The sequence below is a fragment of the Lissotriton vulgaris genome, chromosome 4_1, assembly GCF_964263255.1.
Source record: "Lissotriton vulgaris chromosome 4_1, aLisVul1.2, whole genome shotgun sequence".
Lineage (NCBI taxonomy): Eukaryota > Metazoa > Chordata > Amphibia > Caudata > Salamandridae > Lissotriton > Lissotriton vulgaris.
The window spans coordinates 1,016,813,071-1,016,831,090 of NC_141691.1; positions in this window are offsets into that span (position 1 = coordinate 1,016,813,071).

An 18,020-nucleotide genomic window follows, 5' to 3' on the forward strand; every position below is an offset into this window, starting at 1 on the left:
TGCCTGGTCTCACCCTGGAGATACCCATTAAGGGACCATCTCTCAGGGAAGCCAGGAAGGGTTTCGCAGCGGTCGAAGCACCTTGGGACCCTACGGGTAAGTAGTGCGCTATATAAATGCCTATACATACATCCCAGGCAAGTGTACATATCCTCCCCCATGTTGAGCCCATTTGGGGTCTTGATATTAAGCTCGATATTATACCGTGTTCCAATGTTCTCAACTGGGCCTCCCTGTCACCTCCCCTACGTAGTGGCAGTACTGTATCAATGGCATAGTATGTCAGACAACTCATGTCACTGTTGTGACATGCGTTGATATGCCTCACTACTGGATAAGACTCATCCCTGTTGACAACCGCGTGCATGTGCTAGAGTATGCATTTGTGGACCTGCAACTTCGTGCTGCCCACATATCGCAGGCCACACACACTCCAGCACATATACCACAAAATCTGTTTTGCAGGTTATCTTCTTAGTTATTGGGATGGGTATATTACTAAATGGGGTCTGATATGATGTTTTATTCTTCCCTTGTTTACATTCCTTACACACAGCACACTTGATGAAGCCTTTGGTGGTATGGAGCCATTGGGTCTTGTTGGCCACCTCTGGGCTGCTCTTCACCAACATGTCACTCATTGAGCGTGCTTGGCTAAATGTAATTTCAGGGTTGTCTGACAGGGTCATGCCAATGATAGGGTCCCCTTTAACAATGGGCCAATTTCTACGGAAGATAGTATGTAGTTGTTTGTGCTGCCTGCTATAAGCAGTGATAAGTCTTGGCTGGTCTGGGCCTGTGGTCTGGCTAGATTGACTCACCGAGTCATCCACCCCCTGCTGTTCCTGACCACTGATCTGATTGGCCTTAGCAATTGCTCTAGCTACCACCCCAACTGAGTACCCACTAGCTAGAAATCTACTCCTACTGCCAGATTCGGCCTTCCTGCATTCTAATTCCGAGCTGCAGATTCGCCTGATCCACAACATTTCCCCATAAGGGATGCTGCGGACCAAGTGACTTGGGTGGTGACTTGAGGCATGCAGGACTGTATTCCCGGCCATCTCCTTCCTGTGAAGCCTGGTTTCCAGTCAACCCCCCTCTACATAAATCTCCACATCCAGGAAATTTACTACCGAATCACTTATGTTAGCTGATTAAAATTTAAATTCAGACTATTTACATTAATGTTTGCAATAAAACTTTCCACGCTTGATTTTGAGCCATTCCAAACAATAAAAAGGTCATCAATGTACCTATACCATGATATTATGTTGTTACTCAAGATTTCTTCATTCGTTGTCCTGAGGACCTGCTCCTCCCATAGTCCCATGTGCAAGCACGCGTAACTCGGGGAGAAGCAGGCCCCCATTGCCACGCCCCTCAATTGCTGGAAAATCATGTTCTGGAATAAGAAATAATTATTGCATAAACAAAAATGTATCATCTCGCTAATCATTTTGTTGTGACTGAGCATCGAGACTGATCTTTTTCTCATAAAATAATCTACTGCTCAAACCCCATCCAAGTGATTAATGCTTGTATATAGGGCAGTCACATCGAGCGTTATCAATAAATAGTCTGATTGACATCTGATCAATTTGATCTTCTCTAAAAAAATCCCCTGTGTCACGCAAGTAGGATGGAAGTGATTGTACATATTCCTGGAGAAAGTGGTCTATATATAGGGATGTATTTTCCAGCATGCTGCCTTTGGCCGATATAATGGGTCTCCCTGTATATATATATAACCTACTAGCGGTCGCCAGTAGGTAGTCATATTTAGGACCTGGTTTCCATAGGAAAAGTGTGTTTTGTTTTCCCAATAACTTTGGCGCTGGTTGATGAATCTATGTGAAATTTTCAAAACTAGTGGCCGGTCCTGTCAGCTCCTGTCCTGTTTTGGAGTGATTTGCCAAGTGGGGAACGAGAAAAAAGAGGGGTCCCAAAACGTGTTTTCCCCATGTTATTTTCCATAGGAAACTTTTGACACAGCTACAGCCCGAACTGCTAAATAGAATTACACCAAATTTGGCAAAAAGGTAGCCCTTGGTTCAGAAAGAGCCTTTTTTGTTAAAAGGTGTAAATCCGTTCAGTAGTTCCTGAGATATTAAAAAAATTAAAAGTTTCGATATCTAGGGCAGTGGTGGCTCAGCGAACCCTCCCGAGTACGAGCTTCACTGTGATTGGCTGCCAACACTTCAAACCAGGAAGTGTTGACAGCCATGTTGTTCGTCGACCCAGAGAGAAAGAAAAAGTGAGCAAAAAGATAACAAAACAATAAAAGGGGGCAGGGTAAAAACACCTTTACACCCCAGGCCTGCTCAGGGGCTCAGATAGGGACCCCTAGGCCCCAGAAAATCATTTTTAAATTTTTTTCGGGCAGGGCCCCTATGGTGCACGAATTTATCCGAAAATTTTAAAAAAACAAAGCGCGGTCTCCCGGGCTTCGTTTTCAAAGCCCCCGGGTGGGCCAAGATGCCGGGGCATTCATTTAAGTAGCTGGAAACCCCATAGCCCCGGGGACCGCCACCCCCCCGGGGCTATGCAAATTATACTATGTGGGAGGGCACTCAGTGTTCCCACAGCCCGCGGACCGCCACTCCCCGGGAAAGGCCAGGCCCCGGGGGATGGGGTCCCCGGTTCAAGGAGTGGCCTAAAAAGGGGGCCAGGCAGCCCCCCTAAAAAAGCTAAAAATAAAAGGCAGGCCGGCTACGGGGGATTGGGCCCCCGGGACATAATTAGCCTTAAGAGGGGTGTCACAAGGCCCCCCTTCCCCCCCAATAAAGGATGGCCAAGCCTTGTGAGGATGGGGTCCCCGGGACTAATAGTGGCCCGGGGAAGGGGAGGACATGGCTTAGTCCTTCCAAATGATCTAAATGATTGTGCTCTTGAAGCAGCTGGTAATGTGCATATGTTTGCTTCATGTCCTAAACGAATTTTGGTATTTGAATACAATGGCAGATATATATAGTACAACCTCATGCAGGGATACTTCCTTAAAAATGATCTTGCTTGACACGTGCTACTGACTGGGTTCTTAATATGCTTTCCATAGCTGGACGTATTATTGCAAGAAATTGGAAATCTGTATCTCCACCAAAGCATGAGGAGTGGTGGAAAGAAATAATGGAGGCATGTGAATTATAATTTCATATAGCTAAGGTAAGAGGCTGTACCCTGAAATTACATCGCATTTGGGGGAATATGAAAGAATATTTGATGCCAGATTAGAGATGGTTGATTATGCTAATTATTATGGTTTACCGATCTCCAATGACTTACTCGAAATGCGTGAAGTAATTGTGTTATATATGATTAATTCACATTTTCTGATGTATGCATTATTATGATGTGTCTTGGTTCTTATTGCTTACACTCTCGACAATAAATAAAAAAATGTAAAGCCACAAACATGTGTTCATGAACCGTGCCAAAATAAGTAGTAGTAGTGCATAGGCTGAGGGCATTACATGGCAGCTCACAGAGAGTAGGGCACGGCCCAAATGCTCCTGTCGACAAGCTGCCCCTGTTAGAATGCAACCTTAGCAGATGGAAGAGTGCTGAAGAGTGTCCCTTCTAGCTTTTCATTCACTTGAGGACTTTAATATTGATGTGTTTCCTCTTCTATTTTATACAAACATCACATTGCAATGTAGTGTTACCAGGTGTAGTCATACCGCAAAGTAGAACAGCTGATTCAGTGGGCCGTGTATTCACATCTGCATGCAACAGGCTCAGTAAAATTGTGCCTGGTAATAAAACTGCTAGGCATGGATTACATCCATATTTGCTAATCAGGGTCCCTGAATTGCCCAAAGGAATGGTATTGTCAGGTAGGGCTTTTGGCACCTGGTAATCAAGCAACTGTTAAATTGTTATTGTCTCAGAAAGGTTAGAGTGGTTCTGAAACTTAAGGCGAGCAAACTTACAAGCTTTTTTAAGGGAAATGTCCACTATAATTAAGTGTTGTTATCCCTATATTATTTAATATTTTAAAAAAATATACAGATCCCTTCCTACAAATGTGTCAGGATGAGGTTCCCTTCTTTCTATTAGTTTTATGAAGAATGTAATGTCCTGGCAGAACTAAAGACCTTCTAACCACTGGATTTGAAACCTTTAAAGAATGTTATTGAACGAGGGATTTGTCAAACAAAATGCCCAAAATATGAGTTTTTGGCAGTAGATCCAAGACAATATTCCAAACATAAACGTGTTACTATTATACTGCAACTAGAAAGAATTAGTAGGTTTCATTATTAAAGTATTCCACAAAAATTTGCAGACTCTGCATAATTGCAAAATATTCCATTGCATTTTGTGAAGTTGTAGCAAAAGAACCTTTGCACTCACCCAATAAAAATGAACCACAAGCAGCACTTGAATTGGATTCTATGTTAAGTAAAAATCTCCATAATGTTTACCTCTAGACCAGTTAATAGACTTATGTGTGAACGTTTGAAGTAAAACAAAGAAGACTTAGAAGAAGAAACAATTTTCCGCAGGTTGATTGAGCTCATCATGTTACCAGCATGGGGTCTGATCATAATGCTTGCAAAATATTCTTTTATATTAGTAATGTCAATGTTTACTTCTGTGCAATTTTAAAAACCAGGTCTTAAACTAACAATTTAATTATATGGTCTTCTACAGAAGTTATGACATGTTTAAATATTAAGGTACAGTTACATTCATTATTGGTCTGTAAAAGAGATTTAAAATAATTAAATATTGCATTTATTTTATGAAATTTCAGTGTGCAGAAAATCAAATATTCCTTATGATTTTATCAGAGAGGCAGCAGTAATAGGGATGGAAGTAAAGAGAGAAATTGCCTTTTCTTTCTTGAATAAAAAGGCGTGTTGAGTAAGTGACTTAGCTTGCTTAAAGCAAACTTTGGAATCTGTAAAAATTAGATCTGTATGGTTGCTTTATGATCGTATCTGCTCAATTATTGGCCAAATCATTTTTATGCATTCAGAACTGCAGTGCCATGAATATGTTATCTCGAAATGCTTACAGCCCAGGGGCATAGATGGCAAGTCTGCACCGCAAAGCTATTTGTGTCTGCTTAAAGCACACTCTCCGGATTTAAATAAAGACAAATTGAAGGAAAGTCACATTGGCTGTGCAGAGATGGCAATGTGATGGTGTATGGAGACGTTTTCATTTTTGTATGCAGCTCTTGGACTAAAAACCCAACTCACCTTTCTAGGTACCTTTTAGAAACAAACATTTTATTGATTTAAAACATGAGTAATTTTTCATCAATTATGTGGAAACCGTTAAATAGATAGTTTTAACAAGTCTTGTTATAACATCTTTAAAACCCTTTGGTAGTTTCATTTTAACAGCAGCGGACCCAGATAAGTGCGGTGGGGTGGGACGGGGGCGTTGCGGGGTGGGAGGGGAGTTAAGTTGACAGACGATGGAATAGGTCAAATTAAATAAAAAATAAAGCCTATTCCATCATCTGTCAACTTCCCATCCACCCCGCCCCACCCCACTTACTTGCACCAGTCACAACTGTTTCATTCCATCATGATTTCTTACCACTGCTCTGTGTTTCACAGCTATTTCTAAAGACAGTGGTACCTACACAAAGATTTTTGAGAGCAAAGAATAAATATAGACCCAATCAGTACTACATTTTACAGCTGTCCAACCGGAAAAAAATAAAGTGGGACACGACTGTATCCAACTTAGTGAGAAGGACGTGCAAGATGAAACAAAAAAGCTGAGGCAGAGTAAATTGTTTGTATGAGACAGATTTTGGTAGGACATACAAATTATAGTGGAGACACCATTACACATAATAAGTATTAAATAAAGAGGTGTATATGGCGTACAACAAGACAACGGTGTTTTGGTACTTACAAAAGATATAGGATCAACATCAGGACATCAACAATGGTATGCCTGTATACACTTTGCCTAGATTCAGGTCAGAGTGACTTGGAGGAGGTTTGTTTCAGGCAAAGACCGAGTAGAAGTCCAGGCCAAGCACAATGAGTAAATGATGCGGAACGGTCTCAAAATCAGAGTGGCCTATTACAGTGGGCGGCTTTATATCAGGGACGGCAAGCCAGTAACCGGTGAGCCGTGTCCGCGGTCTCTAGATATATCATTTTCCTCAATCCCGACAGGCAAAACATGCTGTAAAAGAGGTTGGTCACAGATTGGCCTCAACCTCATTCTGTGTCACTACAGACCACAGACACGGCTCACAAGTTACTGGCTTGCCATCCCTGATATACAGCAGCCCACTGCAATAGGCCACTCTGATTTTGAGACCGCTCCTCAGTGCAAACATTTCAAACACCTTCTTTAAGCTGTTACAGCCTTTATTAGGTTGACTCTGACCCAGCATACAACTGCTCAGACCGCGGCTGTCTGCATCCTTTACTCTCCTTGTACTCGGCCTGGACTTCTACTCGTTCAAGTGGAGGGAAACAAGGGATAACGTCATACTGCATGGCTATGACAGAGCCTTCTAAGCAACCATCAGACCAGCAAAAAAGACAGCACTACTTCACACACATAATTGTAGCTGGCTACTAATCATAGGAACTCCACAAGATTCTGACAGAATTTCACAACCTTGAGTGCCAAAACGCAGAGACCCCATGATTGCTAGTCTTCTGTGACAAATTCTTCATGGAACAGAGCTCAAAAACTGAAATGATAAAAAACCTGATGCATGACAGCACCACCACAATGATGAACAGTACTAATCATCCATGTTTCATCACCTTCAACCCAATACTTTAAAAAGGAATTCTACAATATCATTGACACAAGTTAGTCATCAGAGTCACCTTCAAACACAGCACCCAATGCCAAATTTTCAATATATCATTCAACAATCTGTGCAAGAGAACTAGCTAGAAGTATTTAAACTAATTCTTGGAACTGGCACCTTTTCCACATGAGCTAAACCCGTTTTACACTAAACCATTCCTCCACAAGAAGGAGGATTTTGACTCTTCAAATCCAGCTAACTAAAGGCCAGTTCCCAACAACAAATTCTTTGGTAGCATTTAAAAAAAATGTTTTTAATCAACTTTCAGTTTTTCTGAGGAAAATACCTTGATGTTGACTCACCAATTTGGATTCAGACCAGGCAGACTTACAGAGTCAGACGTTAGACAAAAAAATCACAGCAGACAAGAATGCAATGGTTGCCTTACTGTGAGTGGAGTTATCAGCAGCATCTGGCACTGTTCACCACCAGACGCTATTACACACACTGTCATCTTAAAGTACTCAAAAGCATCCTACAATGGATTGCCTCATGCGTCAATAACAGACAGAGTTTGGTTTACCCACCATGTCTTTCCCACACACCCAACATTGTGGCATCCCTTAGGGTTCAATAATCTCCACTCTCTGATTCAAACTCTATCTAACAACAATGCCAGCACTAGTCAGATCATTCAACCTTAGATGCTATAACTATGTGAATGATGCACAAACAATTATAAAAAGAGATGCCCCAGAAGACCTCCTTATGTCATGACTCTGCAAATACCTCTGTACCTTAGATACATTGATAATAATTAACCACCAAAAGCTCACCACCACAAAGACAGAGATGATGACCTTTGGACAATAGCACAAACACTATCCAACAGATGTATGGCCCAATAAACCTGATTCCTGCCAGCTACTTCAAGAAATGGAGAAGTGCAGGTACAAGTAAGGTTTCAGATTTGTCTCTCATACCACTAGCCAAAAGGGTCATGTGGGAATTAATTTCCAAAGCCTATAGGCAGTCAGGGGTTATTAGGCTCAGATTGTATGAATCCAATGATGATTGGCCTAAACTTTTTGTTAGAGCAAAACTAATCACCAAGTACACCCATTTAGCCCTTGACTCTCAGGGCAGCAAAAACGAGCAGTCCAATGCTTATAGAGGGAGATGGTCTGGGATTATTTATTTATTTATTTATTATGCAACTTATAACACGCAGACTAAACCCGAAGGTATCAAGGCGCCTATCAAAATCAATAAACAGAATATACAAAGCACCACTACGGGTATGCACATGTAAAAAGGTGAGTTTTAAGCGCGGATCTAAAAGTTTGCAGAGAGGGACTGGATCTTACTTCCAAAGGGAGGGCAGAGGCACGTTTTGGTAGGTCAAGAGCAAATCTCGCTGCCGCGTTCTGGACTACCTGCAAGCGCTGTAGGTGACTCTTATTCAGCCCTGCATACAGCGCATTGCAGTAGTCCAGTCGCGAGCCCAAAAGAGCGACAGCAAGTTGCTTTCTTGCCTGGGGTGACAAGAAGTGCCTGATTTTCCTCAGAATGTGGATAATCCCCCAGCAGGTCGAAACAGTCCTGTTGACCTGTTGGCACATACTAAGGTTGGGGTCGATCATAACTCCCAGGTTTTTTGCTGACAAGGTGGGCTCGGGACATACGCCCAGCGAGTTCGGCCACCACTCCACCGACCAAATCGGTTCCTTTCCTCCAAAAACCATCACCTCCGTCTTCTCCCCATTCAGCTTTAGTGGATTGTGGATCATCCACTGGCCAACTGCCTCCATGCAAGATCTAAAATTGGCGGCAGTTGACGTAGCTGACTGGGAGAGAGAGACTAAGATCTGAGTGTCGTCCGCGTAGGAAACTACCTCCATCCCAAAAGATCTAATAAGTCTGGCAAGGGGGGTCACATAGATATTAAAAAGGGTAGGGCTGAGCGCTGACCCTTGAGGGACCCCACATTGCACAGACAGGGATGGAGATAGAAACGATCCCAGCATTATCCTTTGTTCTCTATGGTCGAGAAAAGAGGAAAGGAGTCCCAGAGCAGACCCGCGGACCCCAATCTCCCTCAGGCGAGATGTTAGCACCACAGGAGACAGGGTATCGAAGGCCGCTGTGAGGTCTAGAAGGATCAGGAGGGAGGTCTGACCCTCATCAACTATGGTGCGGATGGTATCTAGCACTATGGTGAGGGCAGACTCGGTGCTATGTTCCCTCCTGAAACCATGCTGGGAGAGATCCAAACAGCCCGAGCTCTCCACAAATGCAGCCAGATGTTTATTTAGATGGGCTTCGAGCATCTTTGCGGGAGCCGGGAGCAGTGAGATGGGGCGAAAGTTCTTTAACACCCCGGGGTCCAGAGAAGGCTTTTTAAGCAAAGGTTTTACTACAGCATTCTTCCACTGTTGGGGAAAAATGCCTTCCTTCATCGCTCTGTTCATGATGTCAACCAGAGGAGGAAGGAGAGATTCTCTGCACTGCTTGAGGATCTTTAGCGGGCAGACATCCAGCGGAGAGCCAGATTTGGTTTTATCAAGCAGGATTTCAAGATCCTGACAGGAAAGGGGAGGAAAGGAAATCAATTCCTGATGTTGAGAGGATTCCGCAGCACTGGACTCAGGGAGAGCAGGCAGCAAAGGAACGGCGGTCAGGGATTTTTGGACCTCCAGAGCAGCATAGATGTCGGCGATTTTAGACTGAAAAAAGGCAGCTATCTTATTGCACAGGTCCTGAGAGGCAACCACAGGATCCGGTGTCTGAAGGGTCGTAAGGGAATCGACAATCCTAAAGAGTTCTCTAGGAGATGACAATGAGGAGGTGAGTGCCGTGAAGTATTCCTGCTTGGTCTTAATAACTTCTAGTTTGTAGTTTTTAAGCAGGACCCTATGGGCCTCTCTGTCCTTAGAGGCCCAACTAGAGTGCCATAAGCGCTCCTGCCTTCTTACTTCCTGTCTCCGAAGCCGGAGCTGTTCGGAGAACCAGGGAGCTGAGGGTCTTTTCCTAGCAGAATAGCAAGACCTTGCGGGAGCAAGCTCCTCCAAGGCCTCAGCAATGGTATTTTCAAATATAGAGACCGCAGTGGAGGTATCTGCCTCCCGAGGAATGGACAGACTGGTTGTCCATGGATGGAAGGAATCTTCCCTGATCTTTTTGAGGTTCCTTCGCACTTCCATGGTGCTCGAGACCCTTCTAATATAGCCCCGTGCGGGATACATCATATTGAAGGGAACGGCCAGATGGTCCGACCAGGAGAGATGGAAGGGGCTGGCAACTGTCAGCCTAGGGTCGTTAGAGAAGATGCCATCGAGCGTGTGCCCCGCTCGGTGGGTTTAGAGACTCAGCACATAAGAGAAATAAGTTGACAAATATTAAATCACTATCCAGCTAGTGGTTTATTTTTTTAGATAGAGCAGAGTGCTTTAACCCCTTTGCTGCTTCTGTTGGCCAACGGCCGCTGCGAGCACCACCCCCTTAACTAAACCGCCGCACCGTGCGGAATTTGCACCGCGGTTAATACTGTTATAAACAACAAAAGAATAACTGTAACAAAGGGACAGTATTTGAATACTAACAGGAGCAATATCTCCGTATTCCAAGCGGCTGCCGTTTTGGTAGGGCTCATTGGCCTTGTGGGGAGGAGGTGATATCATTGTACACTTACAGGGTACTGCCTATTGTTCTGGTCACTTGTGGCCACATTCAAATAATCAACTAACCTAATGGTGTCCTGTCTAGTGCACCTTTTCTCTCCGTTTGGGGAGCAATTTCACAATACTTATCTGTTAGACCTGACATTCTTGTTGGAGTATTTCACCAAACTTTTTACCTTCACTCCCTTCCTTTGCTCAGCTATTTTTTGTTGACATTAGGATTATGCACTTCATCCCAGCTAACCAGTGCTAAAGTGCTTGTGCTCTCGCCTAAAAACATGGTAGGATTGGTGTACACCTAATTGGCACATTTAATTTAGTAGTAAGTCCCTAGTAAATGATACTTCTTGTACACAGGGCATGTAAATAGAAAATGTTACTATTGGCTGCAGCATACACTGTGCCAGCCTTTTAAATACCCATTTTAAACATGTCTCAATCCTGAAGTGCAGTTTTAAATTGCCATTTCAGCCAGCCAAGTTATACCTTTTCCCAAGCCTACACCTTCATTTTTAATACACGCAAGCCACCCCTAAGGTAGCTCATAAACATCGCTAGGGCAGTGTGCTGATTTAAAAAGTAGGACCTGTGTGTTTATGTTTTACATGTCAAGACAGAGAAAAATTCCTGCAAGGCATATCCCTCCCATAGATTAGCACAGGGATACATTATTACATTTAATAAGTGCTAATTTTGGTATTGCTTCCAGACTTGGGAACAAAGACAGCCTAGGTGTGTGGGGAGTGGGTCTTCCTAATATGATGGTTGATGAGGGGCCATCAGCTGCCCTGATTACATTGCGAAGGGCTCTGCCTACATCACACACAAAGGAACCTGATACCAGGCCTGCCCTGCCTTTCGGTAACCTAGGCAGTTGTTGCCAGACTCAGGAAGTACTGAACAGAATCTGTTTTGGATGTTAGGTCAGATAATTCCTACTCATAAAGGCTGGCATGAGTTAATAAAATGGGACCTTCAGAACAACTCATCAGAATACTCCGGGACCTGAGGAAGATTGTGAAGAGGGAATGCCTTGCTGCCAGAAAGACTGCCATTCAGCTGGAAGGACTGCTGTGCTGTCTGAGAATCTTCGGATCTGCTTGCCTTGATCCTAGGCTACCCATAGTGAGTCCAAGTTTCATATAGCTGACTACCTGTGTGAGCTATAAGGACACCACAATATTCCGGAGGTCTTCATGCAACTGCCCAGGTACCCAGCACCAACTGGACCTGCCTGGACCTGCCTGGATCTGCCTGAACCCTTCTGCTGGCCTCTGCTTAAGTGAGTCCTGATCTGCAAGAGGTCCCCCCCCAGGTAGTGGACCCTTTTCTGGCATCCGTGTGAACTCATCCTCAAGAAAAAGTGAAAATCCTGGAGCCTGGACTACTCGCAACCACAAAGTGACTTCTTCGCACTGACAGTGAGTGTCTGCGATGAATGGCAATGCAAGATCTGTACTTTGCGCAGAGACCGACTATCCGTGACAATCACCTAAGGCAAAGCCCTAACAATGACTGGCAGTTAACAGTACAGCAGTGACTGTCCACAGTACTTGACCTGCTCCTCATACCAAAGCCTTTTCCTCGCAGACCCATCCAAAAGCAAAAGGCACTCTTCGCGTCAGACTTCAGAGGTAAGTCTTGAGTGGGACTAACGTGGTCCCTTTATCTGACCAGTTCTCCATTGCGGTGTGCCTGAACTTTTGACTTTGGCCTGGTCTAGTGAAAACAGATAATGTTGTTCTTTTAGGTGCTATTTTCACTCAAAACTTTAAAATTGAATATTTCCGGTTCCACTGATTAGATTTTTATTGCTCTGGTATCATTTTAGTTATTAAAATGTAATCTATTTTTTATGTTGTCAGGGCAGTGTGTAGTTTGTCCTCCCATAGCCTGTCACCTGAGGAGTTGGAGATCAGTAGAGCTTAGAGAAAGCAATAGCTGCAGCTGGCCGAGATGAAACTGACTGCTGAGGGAAAGAAAGCAGCTGCAGAAGAGAAAATGCTGGCTGTGGAAGAGAGGAAGCTTGTCAGTGAGGAAAAGAAAGTTCTGCTGGATAATGAAGTGAGTAAGAGGGAGCAGGACCTAAGTGCCACACAGCTCACAGTGTCCAATATTAAAGGTGGCAGCGATAACACTTTGTACAATGGAGACTAAAATCTGTCAATCCCTAAAGAACAAGGGCTTCATTCATGGCATTTTGGCATAGGGCAGCAGAGCAAGGCACCTTGCTGTGCTGGCCTATGATAGAGTGAAAGGGCAGGAATGCACTGTATTTAAGCAATACAGTGCATTTCTGTCCTTTCTGCCTTTATTGGCACTATTTTGGCAGTCTAGCACCAATATAAGCACCCTTGCACCATGGTGCACGTGTTCCTCAGTTATAAGAAATATTGTTTTGTGTAGGAAGAGCCACTTTCCTACATATAAATAATCCTATGAGGCATGTTTCTTTTTCTATGTGGAAGGAGGAAAAAACTAGGTGAAATTACAAACCCCACTGAAACACCCATGGAATGCCTCACGAATGCAGAGTTAGGTGATGTAGTGATTTGTGGTGCATCATCTTACTCATGATTTATGAGGCCACTCAAGGCCACAATGGGAGGCTTTGAGTGGGTTCATAAATCTTTATGAGAGTCCTGCATCATACATGTACCACTTTAATTGGTGCAATAGTGATGCAGAGCTCTCATAAATAACCACCTTAGTGCCTAGTTATGTTTTTGTGGGTGAGATCAACAAATGGTTTACTGCACATGGTTTAGACCTGCGCATGCTTAGGATTCCAGAGGAGGACTGTGGGGCTGGTCTCTGGAAGCATATGCCAAATGTTGGGAATTATACCTTGTTGAGCTTAGATGTAGCTGATGAGATGTCCTACTTTCCCAAGAAGGCAGCTTTTGACGCAAGGTTTAGTCTCATCCCTGAGAAGTATATAGTATAAGAAAATGTAGGGACAGCAAGAATTCGTCTAACCAGTCTTGGGTGGTTCTTGTGGAATACTCCGGCAAGGCACTGAATGTGGGTGAGAGGCAGCACTGTGATTGATATTGGTGCGTTTACCTGATTTTAAGAGAACATAAATATGGTCGGTAATTGCTTTTCCGAGTTGGGCCAACACCAGTTATATTCTAAGGTCACTGCACCCAAGGAGCTTGCAGAAGAGGAAGACTTCTGGGTCATTTCCAGAGTGGTTAGGTTTCCCACCAGAAGAAAGAGGGGAGACATGATAAAACCAAAGAGTTCTCTTCATGACCCCAAAATAGATTTTAGGGAAAGGATTCCCAGTCCCATCCTGAACAGAAAAATTATCTTTTCCATGGGAAGAAGCTCTCAGCTCACGGTACACCTAAGTGCTATGAGTGCTACAGTTATGGGCACTCTAAGGGCTATCCCATCTGTGTGAACACTGGGGGGCAGACCCCAGGGATAGAAAGTGCAGTGCTCGGGCGGAAGTTGCCCTAGTTAGTGTTGGGGGTAGTGAAGAGGTACCATTATGTTCTTGGATGACAGAGAGATGGTACCAAAGGCTCAAATGCTTAACAATACAAAAAAATAAAGGCAGCAGGTTACCATATATGGGCAAAGGGTTGAGGCTCTGAGAGACACAACCCATCATTACAACTTTTAGGTGTCATCTGGTGTCGTCAAAGCAAGTAATGGCCATTGTATTCCACCAGGTTGTGACAGCTGACAACCAAAAGATTTACTACCCAGTGGCTTTGATTTCCTTTCAATGGGTGTTCTCAGGTTCCTTAAAGGTAGCTGTGAGTCCAGCCATGCCTATGGATTGTTTGCTTAGGAATGAGATGGGCCATACCATCTGGAAGTAGATGGAGCTCTGATCCCAACTATAGGTGTTAGGATTGTCTATTGTCTGACTGGGTGTGCTTGACCACATGGCCCATGACAGCCCGAGAGGGAAATTAAAAGAACCTAGAAAGATGGCCCAGGTACCAGTCAAAGAAAGGAAAAAATTCCCACAGTCCGGGAGGAGGCTGAGCCCTAAGGTGACTCCCCAGAACCTACAGGGTAATATATTGCTATTCTAGGGAACCTATCTGAGTTGGAAAGATGGCAAACTAAAAGGGGGCCTCCCAGGCAGAGTTCTATATAGCACAGAGGGAGTGCTTGACTCTCAATGACCCTCGGCAGCAGGCTGATGCCCCAGCAGCTGGTAACACCTTTGTTGTTCATCTGATCTATTGGGAGAATGATCTCCGAATAGTGAGCCTGGGGTTCATGAGCCTGGGGCAGCCTATGTGTTGTTGGTCCCCCTTGCTTCAGGGCCTTCCTAATCAGACTGACTCATGACACACCCCTGGAAGGACATCCGAACAAGCCAAAACCTTTGCAAGTTTTGCTACCCACCTTTATTGGCTCCAGATTAGAATAACCTCAAATGCATTATGTAAGTCTTGTCCTATCTGTCCAGTAGGAAGACAGGGGCAAAGCGAAAGGCCCTCCTACTTCCTCTCCCCATAGTTGGAACAGCCTCTGAGACAGTGAGTGTAGATAGTGTTGGGCCACTGGACATTAAGACTGCCCTCAGCAAAAGGTTCTTTCTGGTCTTGGGGGATTATGCCACATAGTACCCAGAGGCCAGTTCTCTGAGGATGGTGACAGCACACGCAGTGGCCAAGGCACTGATGGGGATATTTACTTGAGTGGGTTTCTGCCAAGGAGATTGTCTCAGAGCGAGGTATCAACTTCATGCTCCCTACATGAAATCTATGTGGGATGAGTAATGGGTAACCTACACATTCATCACACCATACTACCCCCAGGCAAATAGGCTTGTTTAAAGGTTCAGCAAGCAAAGGTGTGGGCTTACCAGAACCCATTAGGTGTAAGTGGAATGTCGTTTTGACATGCGGTCCTTTTGCATAAAGGGAGTAGAGTGGGATTCAGCCCCTTTGAGCTTCTGTGTGGCCACCCCATACATGGACCTCTCAGTTTTTTCAAGGAGGGATGAGAGAAACTCCCAAAACCTCCAGAGATTGCAGTGAGCTACATGTTGGCACTCAGGTCCCAGGTGAAGTGCTTCTAAAAAAGCCAATGTGGACCTGGAGGCCTGCCAATAAGTTATGAAGTACTGGTACAAAGAGAAGGCCACTCTTGTGGAGACCAGCTTAGCCAAAAGGTGTCGGTTATGGATCCTGTGGAGCCCCAGGCCTTAAAGGACAGGTTTAACCATCCCTATAAGGTCAAAGAGGAGACGGAGGAGGTCACCTAGGTTGTGGACCTCAAGACATCCAGGAACCCCTGAAGGGTTCTGCATGCAAACAGCCTCAAATTAGCTTTGAGAAGTCTGAAGTAATCATGTTTTTTGTGACAAATGATGGTGCGGAGGAAGAAAACAAGCCTCTCCCTTACTTTTTGTCTTTAAAAGAGCAAGATGGGTCAGTGGAAGTTGTCCTCTCCCCTACCCTGGCCCCAGGGCAACAGAGAGGCTGCCATCACTTTTCCGCTGTTTCCCTTGCTTGACTTACCCCCTAGCTCACTCCTTGATGTACCCATGATATTGATGCTGGGAACAGCATACCTGTTAAAAACTAAATTTAAAGGCTGTCTGCCAGAGTGAGAGCCAGCAGCAAGAGGAGGTGTTGAAGATGTTTGCGTTAGGGGTGATTGAGCACTTCAAAAGCCCATGGTCCAGTCTACTGGTTGTAGTACCCAAGGCCGCCCTACCGGGTGCCATGCCAGAGCTCCAGTTCTTTGTGAGTTACAGACGGCTCATCTTAATAACTAAGATTAATTATTACCCCATCCCTGAGCTGATGAGACAGGACCAGTCCTCCAAACATTGTGCACAGTCGCTGTTTTTAAGTCACACCCCATGTCATTGTGGTGTTGCTTCACCTCGTTGAGCCCCTTCAAAGCATTAAACTCTTTTAAACAATGTTTTCTTTATGCAAGAGCACAACCTAAACCCTTCCTGCCCAGTCAGTTGTCTCTTTCCTTTGAAGTTAGTCTCAGGCAGCTCCTTCTGACAGCAAGCCAATTCCATCCCAGGTTACTGGTTCCAAATGTAGCAAGAGAAGCTGGTGCACAGCACCCAACCACGGAGATCAAAGGAATCTCCCAGTAACCAGTGGTGTGTATCTCTGTTTCTGAATCGGAAAGCATGGCACAGTGATGGTATTTTCTGCTTTATCATTATACGCAGGTTGCAGACAGTCCTGTTTTACAGCAGTTCATGCCTGTCACTAGCTCTGGACAGTTCTACCCTTTTTTATGAATTATATGTGGCCTGGTGCAACCATGGTCTTTGTGAATACTATGAGCAGGAAGGCAGGGAAGAGATGGGAACCTCCTTCAGGAGCAATGCAAAACATGAGAAACAAGTCAAGAGAGGCTGCCCCACCACTATACCTGTATTTGAATGTGGCATACAGCCACATTAACCTGCCTCAAATAAGCCTTTTTTCCTGTCATACAGTCAGCACATTAAAAAATGTATTACATGTCTTTTCCCTCTCCTTGTAAAACTATTGTGATGCTGCACAGCTGTGCAAAGAACTACATTTCTGAGAATGTTGTCTCCGGATTCATCAAGTATTCATTTCTCTCTCACTGTCAGTGACATTCAGGTGGACAGGGTCCATGTTGGGGTAATGCCAAGCCATTTGCCTACTGTCCAAATCCACTCTTGAGCATATACAGAGACAATGGATTTATCTACTAATAGACATGTTTGAAAAACACTGACAATAGTTGTCTGAGAACCATGAGTTCAAATATGGAAGAACATCTGACAACAAATACTTTTGGTACACCTGCTCATTTAAGGAAATAGTTGCTGAAGAAAACCCTTCTGGCATTAAGGATCAATCAATGTTGCAGGGAAATATAACACACCTAAGAAAACAGCGGAAAGTATAAAAAAAAATCCAAGAAACATACTGAAGCACACAAGCTAATGGAACACTAGCTTTGCAATTGGACGTCATCTTTATGTAAATAAAATGAGATTTTTAGGGACAACAATAAGGGATGCTGCTTACTCTGTTGCAAAAAGGAGGAGAATTTGATAAGCTCATCTGCAGAAAATGGTTCTCATGTGAACAAGCTTTAACTCTGATTCTTGATTGACGTGTGTAGGAAGATCACAGAGTATACCACAAGAAGATCAAGATGAGGACTTTACCAAGCACAATATAGACATAAACATGAATAGACCCTTAATCTACTAAAAAGTGGAAATATTTGTTTTCTGTCCTTTGAGGAAATTATCCTATCAACACCACAAACAAAAGACCTCCGGAAAGGAAATCAATATGAAAATGAATCAGAAATAGGAGAGCAGTTAGGGAAATTCTGATGCTTTCATAAACGTATAAAACATGCAGCCGCGGTCCCTGTAGATAACAGTGGTGGGGCAGTGGGGCTGGGTGATGTTGATTTCAAGGAACGATGCTAGGGAAAATTCATTATTTATTTAATGTTCGTTCTGCATCGTCCCTCGAAATCCAACAACATAAATTATTTTAGGCTGCTGCTAATGAAACCAACAATATACAGAGTATTTGGAGGGTCCAAGGGGAAATCGTTTATAGACAGAGAAGGTACCTAGTCCCCCAACTTATATA